General features: G+C 37.5%; 1 long non-coding RNA gene across 1 annotated transcript in view; it reads right to left on the bottom strand.

The window, feature by feature from the left end:
* Positions 1 to 3,339: 3,339 nt before the first annotated feature.
* The window catches only part of LOC134810310 (uncharacterized), a 68,078-nt gene continuing 46,952 nt past the window's right edge, over positions 3,340 to 24,465 (bottom strand). Inside the window, exons 2-4 of the long non-coding RNA XR_010158049.1 lie at positions 18,157 to 18,249; positions 6,143 to 6,217; positions 3,340 to 6,045 (exon numbers count right to left, since the gene is read on the bottom strand). This is a non-coding gene — a long non-coding RNA (uncharacterized LOC134810310). The remainder of the gene's footprint in view (positions 6,046 to 6,142; positions 6,218 to 18,156; positions 18,250 to 24,465) is intronic.

The raw sequence follows: 24,465 nt of genomic DNA, 5'->3' as shown, positions 1-24,465 counted from the left end.
ACATATGACTCCAACAGCCAAAAGAGTAAGATGTGCTTGGAATGCTTGCCTTCCAGAATATTTGAAGCAATTAAGCAATTTGCTCCTATTTCCTCTAACTACTGAAAAATCAGATATCATAAGAATCCCTGTTGATCCCCAAATCCATCCATCACAACATATTGAGGCTCCCCTAGCTGACCCACAAAGTAAATAAGCCTTAAAGGATACAAAAGAAAAGGGTCTTCTCTAGCTTTCTTAGGAAACAGAAAAACCAACAGCTTTTCAGGTAAACCCCGTGTGAGCATCAAAATCTCTCTCTTCTAAGTGACACCACAGGCATAATGTAAGGATCATTGGATTGAGAGTTTAGATATCCAGTGTTTCTTGTTTTGTCTCTGATACTAATTAGTTACTTTGTCTCACTGAGAATCTACTTTTTGTCATTAAAATGAGTGAACTGGGCCATATAATCTTTATCTTTTTTCCTTTTTGTTATGTAAATCTTATTTATTTTTTTTTTTTTTTTTTGAGACAAAGTCTCACTTTGTCACCCAGGCTGGAGTGCAGTGGCGTACTCTCAGCTCGCTGCAACCTCCACCTCCCGGGTTCAAGCAATTCTCCTACCTCAACCTCCCTAGTAGCTGGGATTACAGGCGCCCGCTACCACACCCAGCTAATTATTTTTGTATTTTTAGTAAAGACGGGGTTTTGCCACTAAATCTAATAGTGACCATACAGTAATAGGCTCAATAAATTCCATCCACTCTCTGAGCAAAACATAATGCAGAAAGTTCTTGAAATCTTTGTCTACTGCTAGTCTGTCTACCAGCCACATCCCTTAAAGTCTCCATATGGAATCATATTTTGGTTTAAAGTTGGACAGTTTCCTTTAGCCAGTAGTACTTTCTGGTCAGACATTTTATCAAGATCCCAAGACCCCTAACCATGAGCAACATTTCCTTTCATCTGTGGGTCCTCAGTAGTTACCTGCTTTTCTTTCTGAAACACACCCTGTTTCACTTGAATGCCAGTAATAACCTCTCAGATAGATATTGGGGGTGACATTACAGACATTTTCTAATGGAAGTTTCTGAGGGCCAAGGAAATTAAATGGTCAACCAATGCCATTTGGATGTTTGTTACTGTGACGTCATCATGCCTCCAGACTCATAATCTTATGTTCCTTTTCTTATAATTTGCTGAAGGGATTTTTAGATTATAATGTCTATCAGGGGCAACCATTTTGAGAGTTACAAACATTGTATAAGATAATTAGAAACAAGATTCATAACACAGAGGTGTTTCATTTCTGTTCTCTGAAGCAAGCTATTGGCCAGTGTGAACCCACTGACCACATGGTCAGCTTGCATAAACGAAAACAGAATTATGTCACTGCACCTTGTCCAGAACTGCTATTGTGCAAGTTAACTAAATTTATATAGTTCTATGTCCTGCACAGATGCGGGACTTTTCTTCTCGGTCACTTTGCAAGCCAGGGACCCCCAGCTGGCAACTCCTGCCCAGGCCTCGCTCTGCCACACTGGCATGCCCCAGCTTGCCTGTGTCATAGCTTGTACCCCTGTTTGGTGATTCCTGAGCTCTTCTACTGCACCCAAGAAGAATGAGGATACACTGGACATTGAAGGGTGAGGAGGGCAGAGAATATTTTTATTGAGCAATGGAACAGCTCTCAGTGGAACGGCGAAGCAGTGGGTGATTACCTAATCCAAAGGCAGGAAAGTCCCCCATGTGGCTGGGTCGCAGGCTTTAAACCTTCTGCTTGAAGGTGGGGTTTCACTGTGTACCCGCTCCTATCTGCCTAGGCATTTGGCTGCCTCCTGTCTCTATCAGCACTAGAGATAGCAAATATAAGCATCTTCATCAGCCAACCAAGCACTTTTAATTAGTTAGGTGAGCATGTTGTAAAACAACAGAAAATGAAGACTAGTGAACCAGATACTACCTACCCTTACTCAGCTCCAGCTTACTGTTGCCATATGGGAATGCAGGCCCAGGATTTCCAGATCTTCTCGCTTTTCCAGAAAAACTAGTTTCATCTGTGAAATCTCTTGATTGTGAAATGCTGGAAACTAATTCAATTTTTTATTCTGTACAGGTTAAAAAAAGAAAAAAACAAAACAAAAATATCCCACTATCCATGCCCGTAGGTCAGAGTAGCCAGCAGATCACCAATATACAGTTCCTACTAAATACTAGTGTTAATACAAGAAAAATATTTGACTTATTGGTTTACAAGTTGCAGAACAGTGGAACCAAAACTAAGTTCTAAGGAATTAGCATCAGGTAAAGGTAGAAGGCTATAGCACAATTATCATGGATAGGATGAAGACCAAAGTCCTGAGTAAAGTATTTGCCTAAATTTCCACCCTTTGTGCCTACGATCCAGCCATATGCAATCACTTGTTCTTGAGTAAACCATACACTCTGTCACTTCCAGGCCTTTGCACATGCAGGTCCTCGTGTCTAGATAACTTCCATAGCTTCCTCTTGCTTTTATCAATCACCTTATCTTCATGCTCCAGATCACAGGTCAAGTCTCATCTGTTCCAGCTAACAGAGAGCAGCTCCACACCCTATCTGATGCTTCTGTAGTGCTAAGCTCTATGCTTTGTGATTCACACAGTACTATTCTTGTCTGTTTTCTTGTATTTCTTCCTGATGAATCCAGAAGCGACTTAAAGGCAAAATCCCTGTTTTATTAGCATTTGTAGTCTCAACTTCTAAAACATTGTATGGAACATAGTTAGTGAACAATATTTCTTAAATGAATATATGTGAAATAATATAATAAAGATATATTTTTATAACCTTTCAGATAATCAATTTGAAAGGTAAAAATATTATTTCAAGTAGAAAATGAGCAGCATTTCTATTTTCAGGTTACAGAACTTCCTGAGAATCCTTTATATTTAAAATTATAAGCAAAAGGCAGGTCCTTTCCATTTCTTCCTGACTTAAAAGTAGATATGATGGCTGGATTGATGACAGCCATGTTCTAATCACAAGGAAAAGGCTTAAAGAATTAACAGAGATGTCAGACCTGACATAGTTAAGTCATTGAGCCAACTCCACCATCCAATAATGTCTGGGATTCGTTTTCAAGAAAAATTAACTTTTTTTTTTTTAATTCTAAGCTAAGATACTTGAAAGAGAGGCAGTATCCACTCAAGGAAAAAGCATCATTCTAGAAGGAAAGATTTATTCTGGTAAAGGGAAATAAAAAATAATTATACCATATGTGAATTAATGAAGCTTCTTAGAAGAAAAGGCTGCCCTACATGAATTAAATTATTATTACTTACTATCTCTTCCAAACAAATGCACATACATATAAAGTTACTCACTAAATTAAAAGCATACTTTATTTCTGAAGAAAATAAGTAGCATTTAGAAACCAGGGTATTTGTACATAAAGCAAAGACTGGGTTATACAGCACACAAAACAAGAAGGGAAAAATCTATACAATTACATTAACCATTTTTTTCCAGTGGAACTAATGAATGTAAACATCTCCTTGGTTTCTTTGACGCCATTGCCTGTGAGGTTTTTAAAAATACACTTAAAGTGAACATTAGGACATTTTTAATATGCCAATGACTTCATTTTATTAATACTGTTTCCAAGTTAGACAATCCCTAACTCAAGTTTCAGTTAGTATTTGCAAATGAAAGACAACCTAAATGGAGTTACATTTTCTTTCTTCTTTTGAAAACAACTTTGTTGAATTGTTAAACCAACTAAGGCACTGGTTTCTATTATCTTTCAACAACAGAAAAATATAAATGGCAAAAATATTAAAGTGTCTTTCTAGCAGAGTCCATAGGTGAGTAAAAAGCATTATTCAAAGAGTCTGAATAAGGGAGGACATCATCACTGGCTCCGTCTTCTGTCTCAGAGTCACCTCAGCCTTGAAATACTGGGTCAGTATCCTCAGAAGCCGAAGGACGTGTCAGGATAATGCGAGGTACCTTTGAGATAATCAGAGGTTGTTGAAAAATGAGATGGAGGGGTTTTTTAAAGTAAGGAGGCTAGCGGAAAAATAAGCCAAATGTCAGGAATTGCCATAGAATATGAGTAATCAAGTCAATGTAGTTACAGACAAAGCTGTGATAAAAGCATGAATAAAACAACGTGGCAAATGTTTTAAGCGGCAGAATGAAAAAAATGGATGCAATCAATCCAGTTAGGGCTAGTAAGCCAATAAAACAGTGTTAAGCACTTTAAGAGTGTCAGTCTAACTTTGATATTTTATTACCAATATATGACATGTGCATAATCTGTGCATCAGATGATAATAAGTGCTGGGGTTCACCTGTAATTAAAAGGCCTCGTAACAATTTGCATAGATTTTGGTACACTGTACAGGGGTCTCAAAGTACTCAATGCCAAAACACTTTTTTCTTTCAAACTATAATCTTTAACAGCTACTAAAGCAAAATGATTTAATCAGAATCTCAAATGCTAACAAATGAGTGTGTTATTTGCAAGCATCGTTTAGTAAGGCAGATTTCACCGAAGCGAAATCCTCATTAGTTTTGTATTATGAAATACAGACAAGAACCAGAAAAGGCCAAAGGACAGATATTCAAATCTTTGCCAAAAAGCCTCTTCAAGTTTAGCTATTCTATGGCCTCTATATACTGCTGGGACTCACTGTAAAGAAGAGAAAATCCCCGTCCAGAACGCCAGATTAACGTAACATTTTAAAACTGCAAAGAGTGGGAAAATAAGGTTACATTGGGAATGCAGTCCCAGCACATTGAGCTTTTACTATCTCGTAGTAAAATGTGCATATGTATGCTCTGTGTGCCTGGCATTTTATTCATTAAAAAAAATGCATAACAGAGATGGGAACCACAATGGACTCTAATCTATGCTCTAAAGGAATAAACAGATGAAAACCAATCTGGACGAGAAAATTCAGTGAGTCAGGCTCAGAAAATGAAAGCAAGTGTGTCTTATATTTTCTAACACACAATATGGCCAAATATTTATAGTCAAAGCTTGGTGGAGAGCTCTAGCAATTATTGCTTCCAGCCATTTAGGTCTCTGGTTTTGAAAGAACACTTTAGGATTACTAATTTTCCAGATAATAGGAGGCAGTGTAGGAGACAATGTTTTCATCATACAATGTGTAATATTAAACTATAACAAATGTACTTATTTAATCTCTCATTTCTAACTTCAGAAAATCAGAGCAGCCCTCCTATTACTGTGGGGTAAATGAGGCTTTATCACAAACATAAGTCATTTGGAGTCCATAGCTCCTTGAGTGATATGTATAACTAAAAAGACCTGAGAATCACAGACCTAAATCTCATGTCCAGATAATTGAGAATAAAATCTAAAAAATTGAGTTGCTAAATGTAGATTTACTTCCAAAAGCCTTAGTGATAAACTTCTAGATTTTTGAATATGTTTTGTGTATACTAGAAAGCCTGCATTTCCTTTCGTCATCATCAAAACAATTTGACTATTCTCTTTCCCGCGTGTTGCTACACTGTGAACGAGTGTGGGCTGTCCCTTTTCTGTAAGACCATGCTTTTCAAAAAGTGATCCAAAGACCCCTTATACCGTCTTCGCTGTGCTACTAGTTAAGCAGCTAAAATACGAAGGCCACACTCCCCACTTCTAAATAAAAATGTTTAATGATAGAGCTCAGGAATCTACATTTTCAACAAAGTTTGAGAACTGGTGCGAGGGAATGTGACCACTCTACTATTTTAGTTGTGACACTTAATTCAGATACTCCCATTAGGAGAATATCAAAATCTTTAGATAATATTTAATTTCAAAATTTCTCCTTTCTGAGGGTCCACTTAATATATTAATTCAGAGGGCTTACTTAATTCATCTTTTTATTGTTATATATATTTGCCTTAAAAAGGACAGGTCTTAATTATATACAGAATTCAATATATGAGGCTGGGTGTGATGGCTCATGCCTGTAATCCTAGCACTTTGGGAAGTCGAGGCGGGCAGATCTCTTGAGGTCAGGAGTTCGAAATCAGCCTGGCCAACATGATGAAACCCCGTATCTACTAAAAATACAAAAAAAAAAAAAAATTAGCCAGGTGTGGTGGTGGGCACCTGTAATCCCAGCTACTTGGGAGGGTGAGGCATGAGAACTGCTTGAACCTGGGAGGTGGAGGTTGCAGTGAGCCAAGATCACACCATTGCACTCCAGCCTGGGCAACAAGAGGGAGACTCCATCTAAAAAAAAAAAAATTCAGTGTATGATAAAGTTGGTATTGCAAATCACTAAAGCAAAGATTGGCTTTTTATAAGTCATGCTGGACAACTGATTAGCCATTTGGAAAAAGATAAAATTAGATCAATTATTCACACCATATACAAAAATAAATTTAAAATCAATCAGTGTAAAAAATAAAACTATGCAAGTACTAGGTGAAAAAGATGGGTGAATTCCTCTATAAGAAAAGCCTTTCTAACTGTGACTAAAAATTCAGATGTAATTGAAAAAATGAGTGGTAAACTTAACTAAATGAAAATTAAAATTTTACAAAGAAAAAATATAAGCAAAGTCAAATAACAAAGTACAAGCCAGGATAAAATATTTGCAATATAAGCAATATTGAATATCTCATAGATAACGGATGAATATTCCTAATATAAAAACAAACTTTTACAAATTAAAGGAGAAAAACATCCTATAGACATATGGGCAAAAAATATAAGTAGACAACTCACAAAAAGATATTTTAAATGGTCCTTAAGCATTTGAAAAGATGTTCAACTTCACTGATAATAGTAGACACAAATTAAACTACAATGAGATACAACTTCTCACCCATCCCATTGGGAAAAATTCAAAAGCGTCACAATACAGTTCGTTGCTGGGGCTGTGAGGAAACAGGCACTTTCATACGTTGCTGTTGAGGATCCAAAATGATACAAACTCCACAGAAGAGGATTGGACAATAGCAACCAAAATTACATATGCATTTGTCCATAAACCCAACAATCTCACTTCTAGGAATTTATTCTAAAGATAGTCTTACAACTGCAAAAATACATATGCAGAAGTTTATTCACTGTGGCAGTGTTTGTAATTGCAAATATTAGAAACTGCCTATATGTCTAATCATAGGACACTGTTGAATAAACTCTAGTACAAACACACAATGGATACTCTGTCATGGTAAACAAGAATGAGAAAGCTCTCTATGGACTGATATGGAATGATGGTCAAAAGATCTTGTAAAGTGAAAAATCAAAGCACCAGAGACTGTATGTAATACCACTATCTTTGTTTAGGAAAGATGGAAAAATAAGAAAACATATATATATCTTATATTTACCAAAAATTCACCAGAATGAAAAGCCAGAAACAATTATTAATATGTTGGTTACCCACAAAGGGTGAAGGTGATGAGAGTGCCAGGGCTGTACAAAGGAGGAACACTTTTCTGAGTATATCTTTCTGTAAGTTTTGACTTTTGAAAGCATGTTAATGCTTGACATATCCAAAACAATTAAATCAACAAGGATAGGAAAGGGAGAAACTGAAATAATGAACCCAATTGTATTTCAAATGAATACTATAATTACAATGGAGGGCAAAAAATAACTAATTTTCATAACTTACAACAGTTTTGACCGCACATCCTACAGCCCTCAGCCTTGGGCAGGGTAGGGAGATGGAAAAACTGGAAACTAGAGATGCTGAACTCTTTTGAGTAGCTTTGCATTTTTGTAGACATGGGTGAAGTCATTCTGAAACTACTTTAGGTGTATTATGAGATTGAGCAAATGCGTAAATCTATCGATTTTAGAAGCCAAGACTCTCACTGTGAAAGAAGTTACATGCAAATATGGAATGGAGGAAGGCAAAAAAGATGAATTGAAAATGGAGGTATTGGTGTACACTTATGATACCTAAAATATGCACATGTATGTGTATAAACATGTATGTGTGCATATAATGTGTATGTATGTGCATTTATATGTATGTAGGTAGGAGTGTGTATATGCATGCATATCTCTCCTAGCTCTGTTCACTTAAAAAGGTGTAGAAGCAGAGATATTCCAGGAGCAAACAGCACAGCTAGTGCATGGATTTTTATCTCTAACACCATTCCCCACCAAAAGGGGTTCTTAGAGAAGTGGTTCTTAGAGAAGTCGCTGAAAGCAGGGCTGGGGAAGTGTGATGAGCCTGGAACATTTTGTTATATCAGAGGTAAGGATGTGCTCCAAAGATTAATGGACATATGGCACAGGCATACCTAGCCAGCTCGAAAGGACCCCAACTGGCCAAATCTGGGATAATCCAAGCACCAAGCTAAATAAGGATAATAATTATATACCACTTGGGGGAAGGTGGGGTGGGGAAACAGAAATCTGTGAGTTCATATGGATAATACACACTGCTATGGTGTGAATATATGTATCCCCCCAAAATGTATGTGTTGAAACCTAACCTCTAGAGTAATGATATTAAGAGGTGGGATCTTTGGGAGGTGATTAGGAATTAATGTTCTTATAAAAGGGGCCTGAGGGAGTTTGTTCACTCTTTCCACCACGTGAGGACAGAGAGAAAGCACCATGTATAAGGAAAGGGCCCTTACAAGACACCAAATCTGCTGGTGCCTTGAACTTGAACTTCCCAGTCTCCAGAACTGTGAGTAACAAATTTCTACTATATATAGACTACCCAGTCTAAGGTATTTTGTTATAAGGTATTTTGTTATAGACAGACTAAGACACATTCATCCATACACAAGGAAAAGGCAGGGTCCTTGGTTAAAGTAGAAGGTCACATGCTGACTGGTAAACATGGAGGGAGTGCTGAAGTGATCCTCATCATTTTGTTGCCATCACAGCAAAGATTGGTTCAGGTAAGAATCCCAATAGATGTTAAATCTGAGGGGAAATTGTAATGAGGAGCAGGATATTTGGGTGGTCTTAAAGTGTCTCTCTTCAAACTCATTATTTTGCAAAGAAGAAAATAGTAACTATTTACAGTTGGAGAAATAGGACAACACTCCTACTGTGTGAGGAAAACTGGTGTCACCAGGGAGGGGCAGATAGACATCGTGTGCCTCCAGATGTGGCTGTCTGAGAAGCACACAATATCACATATGCAATATCCTGGCCAGGAATGCAGAACTTAAATATAATCATGAGGAAACATCAGACAAATTCAAAATACAAAGACTCCTGTTTATAAAAAGTACGGGGACTCTGTCTTCAAATCTGTCACTGTCACAAAGGGCAAAAAAAAAAAATTTTAAAAGGCTATGGCAATGTTTCAGAGATTAAAGAAACATGACAACTAAGTGCAGTATCTGTCCCTAGACTGGATCCAGTACTAGTGGAAAAAGAAGCTATAACAAACATTGGGCCAATGAGACAATTGAAATACAAATTAAAGTATTAATGTCATATTTACTGAAATTGAGGGCTTCTCTGTGGTTATTTATGAGAATGTAACTATATATAAAAAATACTAAACTATTTAGGCATAAAAGACCATGCTATGTAAAACTTATTCTCAAATTCTTTAGTAAAAACAAAATATTTTATGGAATATACACATTATTATACATGTATGTATATATCTGTGTGCAGATATACATTATGCACATATATATGCTATGTGGAGAGAGAAAGAAACAGAACAGAGAGTGCACAAATGATTAGGCAAATTGACTACAATGTTGACAATAGAAGCTGGGTAAAGGGTTAACTGATGTTCTTTCTACTATTCCTATTCAAGTAACTTCTATACGTTTGCAATTATTTCCAAATAAAAAGTCAAAAATATACACAGTCCTTTGTATTAGTCCGTTTTCACACTGCTATAAAGAATACCTGAGACTGTGTAATTTATAAACTGACTAACAGTTCTGCATGGCTGAGGAGGCCTCAGGAAACTTACAGTCATGGCAGAAGGCAAAGGGGAAGCAAGCAACTTCTTCACAAGGTGACAGGAGAGAGAAAAGAGCAGGGGAAACCACCACTTACAAAACCATCAGATCTCATGAGAACTCACTCACTATCATGAGAACAGCATAGGGGAAACCGCCCCCACGATCCAATCACCCCCCAACATGGTCCCTCCCTTGACACATGGGGATTACAATTCGAGATGAGATTTGGGGTGAGGACACAGAACCAGACCATATCAGCCTTCAAGAAGTGTTTGATGTCTTACCAGTAAATTTCATGATGTATAAAGCATAAAGTAAAAGAAAACAGTGTATGGCAAAATACGTATTTATGCATTTTAAATGTTCATCTCTCAGTTGGCTCATCTAAAGGTAGATAGAATAAACAGAAGGAAGAGATTTGAATATGTAATTGGATTAGAAGATAAAGGTCAGACTATCAGGAGTAGTAAAATCAAAGTTAATGGAAAGCGTTGTCCTACCAACCTATAGGGAGGAAAAGAAAAAGTACTTATGTCTCAGAAGCATTCATTCAACTCCAGAGGACCAAGTCCACCAGTAAGAGTCACCTTTTCAAAGGATTACATTCATACATTCAGTTTTTTTCTTACATTTCAAATTGTTAACAAATAAAACCCAAGATAATGTTGCACCTTTGAGCCCTCGGGTAATCTCTTTTTTAATGTTAGTATTTTACTTCTATGAAGAGAGTCACAAATATCTGATAAACACATTCTAAAGAAGACCATAAATATAGATAGCACTGGGGTCTCTTTACAATTTCTTAATGACTCCTCTGGACATTAGTGTGATACATCAAGAGAAAAATTCAGAGACTAAATTCAAGTTTAATGACAAAATGAGAACATTCTCAGTGGGAATTTAAAACTGAACACTGATACTCAAAGCATAAATAAACGAAAAACAATCAGAAGAAAATCTCCAAACTGCCTTCGTTATCCCCAGGTGACCTGGTAAGAACATTTTTTTCTGAGATTTGGTAATTGCTCAAAAATTGTATCCTTTTTCTCCCTACCCTACTATCTTTTAGAAAAGATAAGTCTGAACAATAACATGTATCTTATATAAAATGCTAGGAGTTAAATATGGATTAAGTCCAATTAAGACCTCTTAAAAAACCACCAACACTTTTGAGTGACCAGGACTATAAGAAGTCTTTCTTTTTCTGGTACATATTAAAAAACAAAAACAAACAAAAAAAGGAACATTCACACAAACAGGTTAATGAAACCCAGAAGAAACAGGATGAAAGAATGACCAGCAGAGATGAAAGCTAACAGCAGCATAAAAAAGAAAACCCTCTAAAAGGTCAGAGAGTGAAGTGAGAAAAGGAAAAAAAAACAGTGTTAGTTCAAGACAGGCCAGCTGGAAGCAAATGTTTTTGGATTTTTATACTACGGACTTACAAAACAGTCCAGCCAATGCATGATGGAAGCCACTAATTTTAAAGCCAATGTATTTTGTTTAGGAGATGCTGTGAGAACCCAATGTCCAACAAAGGAAATATTTGCATTGCCAATTTGAGCATACCTAAAGTGACATCACTTAGTTTAAACCTCCCACTGTGAGGTTAAAGAAATTGACTAGAAATGTATCTGAATTAAAAATGGAGAGTTCTGAGAATACCCCATCAGTGGCATTGTGAGAAAATATTATTGACTGTTTTGAATCATCACCGAGGGAAAGGATATTTTCATTTTGTAAGAAGTTTGTAATTTTTTTTACTATGAGATGAAATCTAAGAACTTATATTAGAGGCAAGCAAAATAGCTTTCACAACTTACTGAGTAAAACCTAAACAATATTTTTATGACAAAAGTATATCTATATATTATTAATAGGATTGGTTAAACCTAAAAATGAAGACCAACTCTTTTTCATAATGTTTTCTTATTTTTTTAAGGTGTGTACTTTCACAAAATTTTCAGAATTCATATATTTGGTTTTTCATCATTCTCCAATACGGAAAACTGACTCACGTTTCAATCTTCTTAAATGTAACTTTCTTTCTTCTAGAAGATGGTCCTAATAAGAATGCTTCTTGAAATATAGACAAGAACAAGATGTTATCTTAGCTCTAACACTCAGGCAAAATCCAGCCCCTGTGAGATCCAGGATATCATCCCTCAGTCTCATATTAAAAAACAGTTCTAAATCTGGCTTGGCCTGAATCGTTGCTTTGTGTGTATGTATCTTTTAAATTATAAGCTTTCCAGATTTTATGTAACCCAATGTGTTGCATATGAATATTGCTTTCTATTACATCTAGCATGTGTTCAACCTCAGTACTCAAATTAAATTGACCACCACCATGGATCAGTCACTCATTAACTCTGCTCATTACCTCTGCAGCACCTTCAAGGAGAGATCACTTATTCCTTCAGATTTTTTTTCCCCTGATCCAGTTCATTAGATTCCATACTACCTACAACCTACCCAATTAGGTAATTAAAGGGTGAAGTCCAGATACACGTCTGGAAACATTTCTGGGGCAACAGAGTAGAGGCTGGTGCCCTAGGGATGAGCACCCTACACTCTCTTCTCCACTCTATGCATCCCTCTCCTTCTCCCCCACAACACCACCCCTCATACCCCATGCAAGAAATCCCAAGAGAGGAAACCTTGACCACACCCACAACAAGGGCAAGGCAACGTTTTGGTATTTTGAGACTAGCTAGGAAGGTTGATGGAACTGCAAAACATAATTAGATACATGGGAAAACATTCAGGGCAATTATTAATTAATCAGGAACTGAGTGTGAAAACCTTCAAAACAAGAGTTTTTGGAGCCTCATAAATCAAGAAATCAGGAAACTTTTCTTCCCATTGTAAAAAGTGGTTAAGTGGGCTATGTTAAGAGTCAACTTACTACATAACTAACTACTTTTATAGTATTAATACTAGATAATTTTTCTTTCCTGAGACTAAAAAACTTGTAATCTTTTCCTCTCTTATATAAAAATTATTGAAAAGGTAAGTTATCTGAAAAGGCTTTTAGGCATTTACTTTAAGGGTCCAATTATTTCTTTTTTTCTACTCTTTTCCAAGCAGAAAAGATAGATTGATTGTTGCAGAGTTTCCTAAAAGCAGATACTAAGATAGATTTTGGATCAACACCTGTGAATGGCAGGAAACAAAGATGGATTCGGCAAAGGAAAAAGAAGGATTGCCATGCAGGCCCAACAAGCCTGAACCAACCCAACTGGGAGCTCAGAAGTGTAGGATCCAACAGAGATGGCCCCTTTAGGCAGAAGTGGCTGGGCCGCTATCCCTCTCTCCATCTCAGTTAATGGAGGTGGGCTGCTCAGGCTGAGGGCGAAAGGACAGGCGTCTCTCTGCAGCTGAGGCAGACACAGAAGGCTATGAAGACTATGGGTTGCCTGATGCCTGCACCCCCCACAGCTGGCCAGCAAGCCCATCCTTGAAGCAGAATCCAGCAACACACCTTCTTGTCTACAGCAGTGGTATTAACCGACTAGACTAGGGTGCTACTTAGTTGCCTCTCTTAAAGGCACCTGCAGGCTCTGATTTATAGAGACATGTCTTTTAACAAAAAACATTTAACATTTGTAAACCAATTTTTAAAACCCAGGGAAAGTAATTCGTGGCGAGGCCTGCCTTGAGCTTGTCCGCATGTTTGTTAAGCCTAGTTTAGTCAGCCAAGGTTGGCAAGCATTTACTCTGGAAAAACTACCATCACATCTGTTCCTTACCCTAAAGCTCTGCAGCTTGCTCGGGTGTGGTGATCCCCATAGCAAATGGCAGAAATCATCTGGAGGAGTGACCATCTTTAAACATCTTCAAGAACTACAGAAACACAAACCAGAGTGATTTCTGGCTTGCTTGTCAGCCCCTGGGCACAGACCAACATGGACAAGTGCTTTCCGGTTGATTATGTAAACAAGCTCCATAGGCCCCTCTCAAACATCGCTGCCACTGCTGCCTAAGGAGAAACAACACTGCGAGGCGACATGCATAACAACCCCTCCTCAATCAAGCTGTCCCTAGGAGTTTCTTTCTTTCTCTAGCATAATCATCGTTCTCATCCAGCTACGGCAGGCACTTTGCTATGTTGCCATGGGGATTACACTGAAGATAATCACTTGTGAACATTTGCAGATCCTGACAGCCCACTAGGGCCTGATGTTGCTTTGCCCCGTCAATCTGAATATGCTCATTAAAGACTCAGCCACTTGGCTCTTGATTTTAGTCCTAATGCTGACCTCTTCCTCACAGCCATGAGTCTTTGAACAAATCTTTTCTGAACCTGTTTCCTCAGCTGAAAATGGGGTGGGAGAATGTGGTTGGTACAGATGATGACTAACTCCAAAATTAATTCCAGGCGCTATGATACTGCTGCACTCATCCAAAGGGACACTTCTCTATCATGACTCAATTACCATGCAATTAAAAAAATTTCAAAGTACCTATTAAATGATGCCCAGATGCCCAGCAATAATAAAATTATATCCCAATCCAATAGCTGGGTTTTTAACAAGAGAATAATCAGTATACAACTCAGGTTGTGGGGTGGTATGAGGTTGAGATAGCCTACTTTCTTTTTAAATCAACCCAGAGTTTGCTTAAAACAAACAAGAACTTAACTTAGGTTATTTGAAAGTTCATTCAAAAAAGCAAACTCCGATGAAGAAAAACCACAATGAAACTATTCTCAGCTCTTCTTCTGAGGTGAGACTGACACCTGCTGGCCTCCTTCTCCTGTGCAGACACCCTTTGGATAGAATACGCTTTTGCAAGATTCTAATCCTATTTATGCAAATGTATCTAGAATTACAGTTATTTGAAAAGAAATGCATGAGCGCATGTATACAGGAGAGGTACTAAGAGCAAGATACAATAATATTTCAGTTATATGTTTGGACACTAGGAGGAAGGCAGTGTGATGTGGTCCCTAGCTGGCTGCAAGTTCCAATCCCAGTTCTACAACTCTCATTTGAGGATTAGGATTGAGGAAATCACAGGTCAACAATAAATACCTTTCTCTTTCTCTCTCTCTCTTAATCTCTTTCTCTGTCTCTCTCTCTCTCTCTCTCTCTCTCACACACACACACACACACACGATTCAAAGATTCTTTAAGAAATTTGTTTCAAATTTTCACCATCATTTATAAAGCTCTTTAATCTGTTAGTGATAATTACGTGTTTATAGAAATCAAGGTGACAGACAATATAAGAGAAAATGAAAGAGAGAAACCAAAAATAAGGAAAATAAAGGGAGAGAGAAAAAGATGAAGATAGAGTCAGAAGTAGATATGGAAAAAGAGGCAAAATGTGAAGTGGCAGATCCAGGCATAAAGAAACAAATGCCTCAGAAGACAGAGACAGAGAAATCTTGAGTAAGGAAGCAACATAGAAGATTGTTGACTTCCCCCAAACTAAAACTACTTGATAAAGTAGAGGAAAAATGATCCAAGAGCATTTAAGTTGTTTGTCGGCTGACATTTCATTTAGCTGGCTGGTCTCCTAAGCTGCCAATTTTCTCCTTGTGACTCTGTGGTAAGAAAGATGGTGCACAGTTCCTATGGTTCCTCCACAAGGCAGCAGAACATTCTCTGTAATATTCTCTGCAATGAAGAGCATATTTCTGAGGCAACACTAAGAAGTCAAGAGTTTCATTTAAAAGGGGGCTTCTTAAAGTAAGAAGTCCCTTTGGATGTATGCAGCAGTATCACAGCACCTGGAATTTTGGAGTTAGCACTGAACACTTCATTTTCTTCTAATCTGTTTCATAGCACTGGGGTGATTATACTTGGGGAAGCAGGAGGGGTGAGATGTAAATGCAGCCAAGGCATGTATATGATGTCTAGGTGGCTCCACCCTAAATGAACCCCAGGATAGCAATAGAGAAAGCACAACATATTCAGCTGAAATTAAAAATGAACCAGAATTAATCTAGATATGCTGAAAACTAGAATGATATATGCTTCCTCTGCTATAATTTTTCTGCTTTTTGTTTGGAGTAGAAGTCAGATTTATCCTCTCTGAATCTCTGATTCATTATCCATAATACGCAGACACCAACAACCTACCCTATTTACCCTGAAGGATTATGAACATCAAATGAAATAATGTCTGTGAAAACACTGTAAAATTTTCCAGGACTGAAAAATTGTGGAATCATAAAAAAAAAATTCTTTCCGGATAGGTGGCAGAGTAAACAGCCTTGGAGAACAGAAAGATGCTAAGCCAAAGCCATCTCCAAGCAGAAAAACCATTCCCAACAGGACCATGCCCTCCCACTAGGCATTTGGCCAAAAACTCTCAGAAGCCATGGTACGGAGGCTTAGGGACAGGGTTAGCCAATGGGAATGGAATATTAGGCACACAAAAGTTCTGTTTCTGCCTCTCGGGAGAGTTGATTTAAACAGATGTTCTATCCATTCTTCATTTGAACAAGCTGTTATCCAGTTGGTTTCAAATTACCAGGGAAGAAAAACTGAATACACCCTTCCATCCCTCGAATTGCAGATTAGAAGTGGCTATATAGGCGCTGCTGGAGAAGAACAAAATGAAGCTTCTCCTATGCGTAGGTTCCAACCTTGGTCTTAGCTGTCACTCACCAACACTTGGTTTTGTGTGTGTGACTCACAGAATGAGGATCCTGGGCAGGGGTGCATTTTTCCCAGGTCCCAGGCACCCCTGTCTCTCAAGTGAACATTTGATTCCACAGAGTCAGACAATGACCACACAGAGGAAATGAATCACAGTCATGTCATCACTTATATGCTTTTCCAGTTATTTGGGATAATTATACTCTGACGCATGATTGAGTGAGTTCTTTAAAATTTAGAACTTTGAAAACCACATAGAATTAATTATTAATGTTATCTAGAAACAACCTCCTAATTGTGCCTAAAAAGCAAGTAGTTGGACAAAAAGACTCAGAAAAGTTCCTTCCAGAATGGTAATATTGGTTTGTTTTTATTTCCCTAGTTATATGAAAGGTGGATTTAATCATGATTTTGTGACCTTGATAGAGAAGTCCAAATAGAGAGCACATACCCCCAGAGTAGGCAAAAAGAAATGATCATAACTGCAATTTATATTTATTTTTTACCTAATATTTTTAACAATTATAACATTGTGTATATTTATGAAGTGCATAATGCCAAAATGCACTTAAACAATTTAAATATTTACATGATACATAAATAAAAATTTTCACTAATATCAGTGCCCTATCCGCAAAAAACTTTGCAGAATGTGGAAATACAATGAAGTATATTCTGCCATGTAAAAAAAAGTCACATGTTGCCTGGTAGTTTGGTTGATACTAAAGTCTCGGTTCTGTCCCAAGCTAACATGTGTCATAGGCTAATATTAAAATCCTTTAACTTTTATCCTAAGTGCAACCAGTAAAATAGTGAAAATCCATTAATGTAATCAATTACAACTGATATAGTTTGGATGTTAGTCCCTCCAAATTTCATCGAAATGTGACCCCCAGTGTTGGAGGGTGGGCCTGGTGGGAAGTGTTTGGGTCACGAGGGTGGAGCCCTCAGGAATTCTCTGTGAAACTGAGTTCTTGATCTATTAGTTCATGTGAGAGCTGGTTGTTTAAAGAGTCTGGTTCCTCCCTCCCCTCTCTCTTGCTTCCTTTTTCAACATGTGACATACCTGCCTTCCCTTCACCTTCCACCATGACTGGAAGCTTCCAGGGGCCTCCACAGAAGCCAAGCAGTTGCTGGTGCCATGCTTATACAGCCTGCAGAACTGTGAGCCAAACAAGCCTCTTTTCTTTTTAAATTACCCAGCCTCAGGTATTCCTGTATAGCAAGGCAAAACAGACTAATAAAACAACTAAAGCAGAAGTAACGGAGACTGGTCTAGTGGCATTACAGATATCATTGTATAACACCCATGTAACCTACACACAAAGCCATGAAAGTACTAATGTCAATCATAGGTATTATCTTTATATTTCTCAATAGAAGTGTGTCATAACATTGTAGCCATGTAAAGCTAACTGGGAATTGAGTTTTTCTTCAATCCAAAGACTGGGAAATTAAACTTGATCTTCAAAATGGCAGTTAAGGGCATAAGAAGCTAACATGACAACCACGTCCTTGTCAAAAAGTGCATACCTTTATATTGACCTCATCTGACAAATGTCAGGAATTGCAGACAGAAAAGATGGTACAACACTGGCTTAAATATAGCATCAAGGAGCCATCTATGCCTGTTATATGTGTAACTTACTGTGATTACGTGATTCACTTTCCAGAATGAGGCACACTTCAAAGTTGACTCATCGGCAAAATCAGGTGAGCCAGGTTCTAAGACAGTGCTTTCCTAGGAGGCAAAAATTAATTTATCAAGTTCCTCTTATTTTATTATGTCTGGCCTTGAATTTTAAATAAATAGAAATGATCTACATGGTCTTCCATTCACCTCATTCTGACACAATCCAGCCCCCAAAGCTATGGAGATGTTGACTTCCTCCTGATTCAATGAATAAAATTGGGATGACAGAATCCCTTGGGCATGACTTTCTCTGTAAGTGCTGCTAAAGAGGGCGGTAAATTCCACTCCTCAGCTACTGCCAAGGACCAAAGCAAACAGAAAATGCACTCCAGAGGTCAATTGCAAGAGGTTTTCAAAATTGTTCCTTTATTAATACACAACTGATTGATCAAGGACATGGACAATAAGTTATTGCTACTTATCAACCTAATGGCCTAACACTCTTACTTACCCTGGTTTGTGGTTCGCAGAGAAGTAGATCCTTTATTGGCCTCAGTGAGTCCTCAGCTTGCTTTCTTCCCTACATTCTGCCCCTCACTTTGATAAACCATGTCTACTCATTGCTTTGGTAATCATTATGTTACTCATGTAACCAGTTTTTGTTTATCTGGCTTTCCTTAATGTTCTTTTTTTTATGGATGAATTGATTGATTTGTTGATTTTAATGGGGAGACTTAGTGTTATGCTTGTATCCAGATGAATTCAGACTAATGAGTAAGCTGGTCACGTGAGTATCATAATGATTACCAAAGTCAATAGCTCCCAATCCAGCATCCTTATCGATACTACACTGTACATGTCTTACAAAAAGGATTTAAAATATCATACAGATGTAATTGCCAGGAATTACTGTAGATCAGTGGTCCCCAACCTTTTTGCCACCAGGAACAAGTTTCATAGAAGACCATTTTTCCATTGACCAGGGGTGGTGGTTGGGAGTTGGTTTCAGGAATAAACTTCCACCTCAGACCCTCAGGCATTAGGACATTAGATTCTCATAAGGACCATGCAAACTAGATCCCTCGCATGCGCATTTCACAATAGGGTTTGGGCTTCTGTGAGAATCTAATGCCACAGCTGATTTGACAGAAGGCGGAGCTCAGGTGGTAATGCTTGCTCACCTGCCGCTCACCTCCTGCTGTGCAGCCTGGTTCCTAACAGGCCACAGACCAGTACCAGTCCAAGGCCCAGGGGCTGGGGACTCCTGCTGTAGATGATGCCTGCTGGAGTCTCTACCTATCCCATAATCCTTATTCCCTGAAATCTGGGTTTCATGTTTATACTCTTGTCATCCAGACTCTGCCTCCACCACAGCTGACTGGACAAGCAGGGATCAGCTGACCAGGGGATGGCCTGACCCGGGGGAATCATCTGGCCAGTGAAGATCACCTAACTAACAAGGATCACCTGCTCTCTGAAATCCAAAAGTTACAAGCATATGAAAAAATGCCTAACAACCCTAATCATCAGATAAATGCAAATTAAAACCACAGTGACATATTACCCTACACCAGTCAGAATAGCCAGTATTAAAAAGTAAATGGATGTTGATGAGGATAGGAATAAAAAATAATGTTTATACACTGTTGGCAGGAATGTAAATTAGTACAACCTCTATGGAAAACAGTATGGAGCTTTCTCAAAGAGCTAAAAATAGAACTACCATTCAACCCAGCAATCCCACTACTGGGATTTACTGATATCTACCCAAAATAAAGAAATCATATAAAAAAGACACCTGCACTCATAGTTTAATCACAGCACTATTCACAATACCAAAGTTATGGAATCAACCTAAGTATCCATCAATGGATGAATGGATAAAGAAAACATGGTATATATACAGCATGGAATACTAGGCAGCCATAAAAAAGAATGAAATCATGTCTTTTGCAAAAACATGGAGAAACTGGAGGCTATTATCTTAGGTAAAACAACTCAGAAACAGAAAGTCAAATACAGTGTGTTCTCACTTATAAGTAGAAGCTAAATAATATGTACACAGGAACATAGAGTGTGGAGTAATAGACGTTAAAGACTCAAAAGGGTGGGTTGGTGGGAGGGGGTAAGGAATGAGAAATTACTTAGTGGATATAATGCATGTTATTCAGGTGATATTTATACTAAAAGCCCAAACTTCACCACTATGCAATATATCCATGTAATAAAACTGCATTTGTACTTCTTAAAATTTATGCAAATAAAAAACCAAAAAAAAATAAATCAAGAAAAAAACTTTATACAGAGATAGTTCTGTAAAATCAGGGAAAACTGCAATTGTATTCCTCTGATAAAATCAGAACGTTTTCCTCTTTGGAGATTTTTAGGGTTTTAAAAAATTCAATTCCAAATAAATACATAAATACATTAATAAAACAAAAGGAAAATTTGCAGTCAAAGAAAAATTCAATTCTACATATTTATTTGATATGGGCACCATTGGCATTCATACCCATTCTTTTGTTTGTTTGCTTTGGTTGTTAATGCTTTTTAAAGTTAACATTTTTGATTTTTAAACAAAAATATATATAACAGAAAAAAATTTAGACTTGGTCTGCTATTTTATTCCATTTATGATTCTGATATATTACACCAAATCTGGTTTAAAACTGGAAAATATAAAGATCCCCAAGCAAAAAAAGTCTTAACTTTTTCTAGTTTCAGTGCTTTAAATGGTTTGATATGTAACTGTGATCCATATTTGAATACGTACATGTAGTAAAAAAAGTTTTGTTTTATATTTTTTGTTGTTACTTTTATCTTTATAAAGATGAAAAAAAATTAAATTATATAACAATTGTAAAATAAACCAGTGTTCTCAAAGGGCAGGTGCACACACCTCAGGGATATGCAGCCCCCAAAAAAGATTCACTGTAGTGCAGGAAAGAAATATTAGAACTTCAGTCTATCATAGCCTTTTATATTTCAATTTTTCTATAGGTGTGTCTTATAATTGCCACAATATATTAGTGCAATATTAGGTATATAATTTATTTTTAATTGGACATATACATATTGGGTTTGTAAGCCTAAAAATGATCACAGTGCCCTTTTGAAAAGTTTAGGAACCACTGATAGTCAAGACAGAGAGCCACTTTTTCTTGCCAGCCTTTTTCAATCCTAGAACACAGCACCATCTGGTGGTATCCTGAGATAATGCATGCATGAGATTTGAGTAGTTTTTATAAGAAAAATATTGTTGTCATTCAGATAACAAGACAAATCAATAATAACCATTCTAAATTAGTAATACACCATTTTAACTAAATCATGTGCAACTGTGAAAATAGTATTTCTATTGTTTCCTACTACTGCTTCTAGGTTCTTAGGCCGACTTCTCTCTCCTCCTGATTTGCCTTCCTATACAATTTATCTAGGAAAATCTTATTCTGCCTTTAAAACTTATCTCATAGTCCACCTCTTTGCCTCCTTTCCTGAGCACACCAGCTCATTAGCTGCACCCTTCTCCATACTTCGTAGGTACCCCCCTTAAACCACTTGTCCCATTGACTTACAATGATATGCTTACATGTCATTCTTTCTATTAAATTCTAAAGAAGCACTGTCTAGTAAGAAGATAATTGACCCACAAATGCAAGTCACACACATAACTTTCAATTTTCTAGTAGCCACACTTAAAAAAAAGAAACAGATAAGATTTATCTTAATATATTGTATATAATCTTAATTTTATATTGTGTATTATCTTAATATATTGTATATAATATACATACATACATATGTAAGACTTATCTTAATATATTGTATATAATCTATCTAAAACATCATTTTAATATATAATGTATAAAACATTAATAATGAAATAGTTTACTTTTTTGTATGAGGTCTTCACAATTCAAAGTGGGTTTTATATCTATAGCACATCTTAACTGGGACTTGCCACATTTCCAGTGCACAATGGCTATGTGTGTCTAGTGGTTGCTGAATCAAACAGTGCAGTTCTAAAGGCAAGGCTAGTATCTTCTTGCACTTAGTAAATGTTCAATAAATGCTTAAAAAATAACTTTAAGTTCACAATTCCACTAGTTGTTCCTGGGAAAATCTATCCTCTCTCTATCATGCATTAGGTCTCTACAAATAAATACCATAAAGAAGCTACAAGCAGCCAGGCATGGTGGCTCACACCTGTAATCCCAGATTCAGGAGGCTGAGGCATGAGAATCGCTTGAACCTGGAGGCAGAGGTTGCAGTGAACCGAGATGGCCCCACTGCTCTCCAGCCTGGGTGACAGAGCAAGACTCTGTATCAAAAAAAAAAGAAAAGAAGAAGAATCTACAATCAAGTCAAGTCTCTCCTTAAGAGGAAAATAAGAATCTATGGTAAACCATATAAATTACCTAGTTTTGTTTCAACAATTCCTTTTAGAGGTAAGTTTTATGCTCATGTATTTCAATGTATTTAAATAATAGTCTTAAAATCAGCAATTGTCAGACTCTTAATTATGCAACTGGACATCTCCTTATAATACTTGACACCTTTTGAATCACTTTTTAAACATCCTGCCCTACCAGCACAGTGAGCAAAGACTATTTTGTTTTGCTCATTGTTCACATTTTGCGCCTATCTCCATGGCTGGCATTTAGTAAGTATGCATAGTAAGGATTCTAAGAATATATTTGTTCATTTGAACAATTTGAGGGCTCAGATTAATATATGCTCAATTTTATGTATTTTTTCCACTCATTCCAAAAACATGGAGTTCAGAACTACATGCTGAGTATTTGAGGCAGAGGGGGTTATGAAATATGGCTCCTGCGTTCCAACAGCCCCAGTCTAATACACAAGATTCAAAGTTTAATACTAGCTCAAGACTCTCCTTCCCGGAGAAGCTCTTCCCAGACCACCCCTACATCCTGTGTCCATGAAGAAAACTGGGCCTTACATATGCTGCCAGCATTTCTGTCTACCACACCCAGGGAAGCAGGTAGGCCAGGTGTTTTTCCCCTTCTTATAGACTTCAACAGGTTAAATAACTCAGGGTCAGCATCTTAATAAATAACTAAACCAGTAAGAGAAGAAAAAACTTCTGATTCTTAGAGCATATTTTCACTATTGTGGTTTTATGCCCAAAGTTTGAGGATACATTTTCCAGGTCAGTTAATCTTTAGTATATTATTGCCTATTTATAATTAACTTCTGCTTTTATTTTTTACTTTGTATCTTTTTTTTTTTTTTAATTGAGACGGAGTCACCCTGTTGCCCAGGCTGGAGTGTAATCGCACAATCTCAGCTCAGTGCAACCTCCACCTCCCAGGTTCAAGTGATCCTCCTGCCTCAGCCCCGCTACTAGCTGGGATTACAGGCGCGCGCCACCATGCCCAGCTAATTTTTGTATTTTTAGTAAAGACAGGGTTTCGCCATGTTGCCAGGCTGGTGACCTGACCTTGTGATCCGCCCGCCTCGGCCTCCCAAAGTGCTGGGATTACAAGCGTGAGCCACCGTGCCTGGCGTTTACTTTGTATCTTTTATGGTTAGTACATGGGGTTAAAAGTAAGGCCATCCTCCTTTAGAACTCTGAGTATTAAATCTATGACATCAACACAGAATAAGTAAGATTGGTGATTGGCAGAAATCATCTAGACACAGTGGTCAGGGCCCACATGTGTCGATGTGCAGGCTGGGCACTGGGCAACCTTACACAGTCCCAGTCAGGTGCACAACCTACAGACCACAACTGGCAGCCTTGGGAGTGATTTTCTCTCAGGTCAGGGAAGGAAGACAAACCCTGGAAATCAAATCTAGGCTCTACCGAGTATAAACAAAGGCTGAATATTATCAAGAGTGCTGAGATGTCTGAAAGAAGAATGTGTGGCTGAAGGAGATGGGCCTCAGCTCCAATCCTGCCTTCATGACTAGAAGGTAAATGCCTTTTTTACCAAGCAAGACCAGGCTCACATTCTTTTGATCCCCTATATTTTGCCCAATAGGCTCTGCAGTTCATGACCTGCAATCAATGTTCAATGATTTATTTTCTCTACTGGTGCTTTGCAAGAGGCAAATTTTATTTGGGCTAATAATAATCACAAAATAAACACAAGAATCCCCTTTCACTTATAAAGTACTAGAAAAATACCAGAAAACTGCTATTAAAACACCCAGTTGGCATGGGGTTGGAGCTCCATGTCCACATTTTAAACGTGAATGGCTCTTAAGAAAGACAGTTCTACCCAGTTTGCATGGTCTGATAAGTAATTTAAAGTAATCTGAAACGCTTCTGAGGAAAGTTCCTGCTAAAGAGAGAAA

This window comes from Pan troglodytes, chromosome 5 (genome assembly GCF_028858775.2).
Source record: "Pan troglodytes isolate AG18354 chromosome 5, NHGRI_mPanTro3-v2.0_pri, whole genome shotgun sequence".
Classification (NCBI taxonomy): domain Eukaryota; kingdom Metazoa; phylum Chordata; class Mammalia; order Primates; family Hominidae; genus Pan; species Pan troglodytes.
Note: the sequence above shows the minus strand (reverse complement) of the source record. Positions and strands in the feature narration are given on the sequence as shown.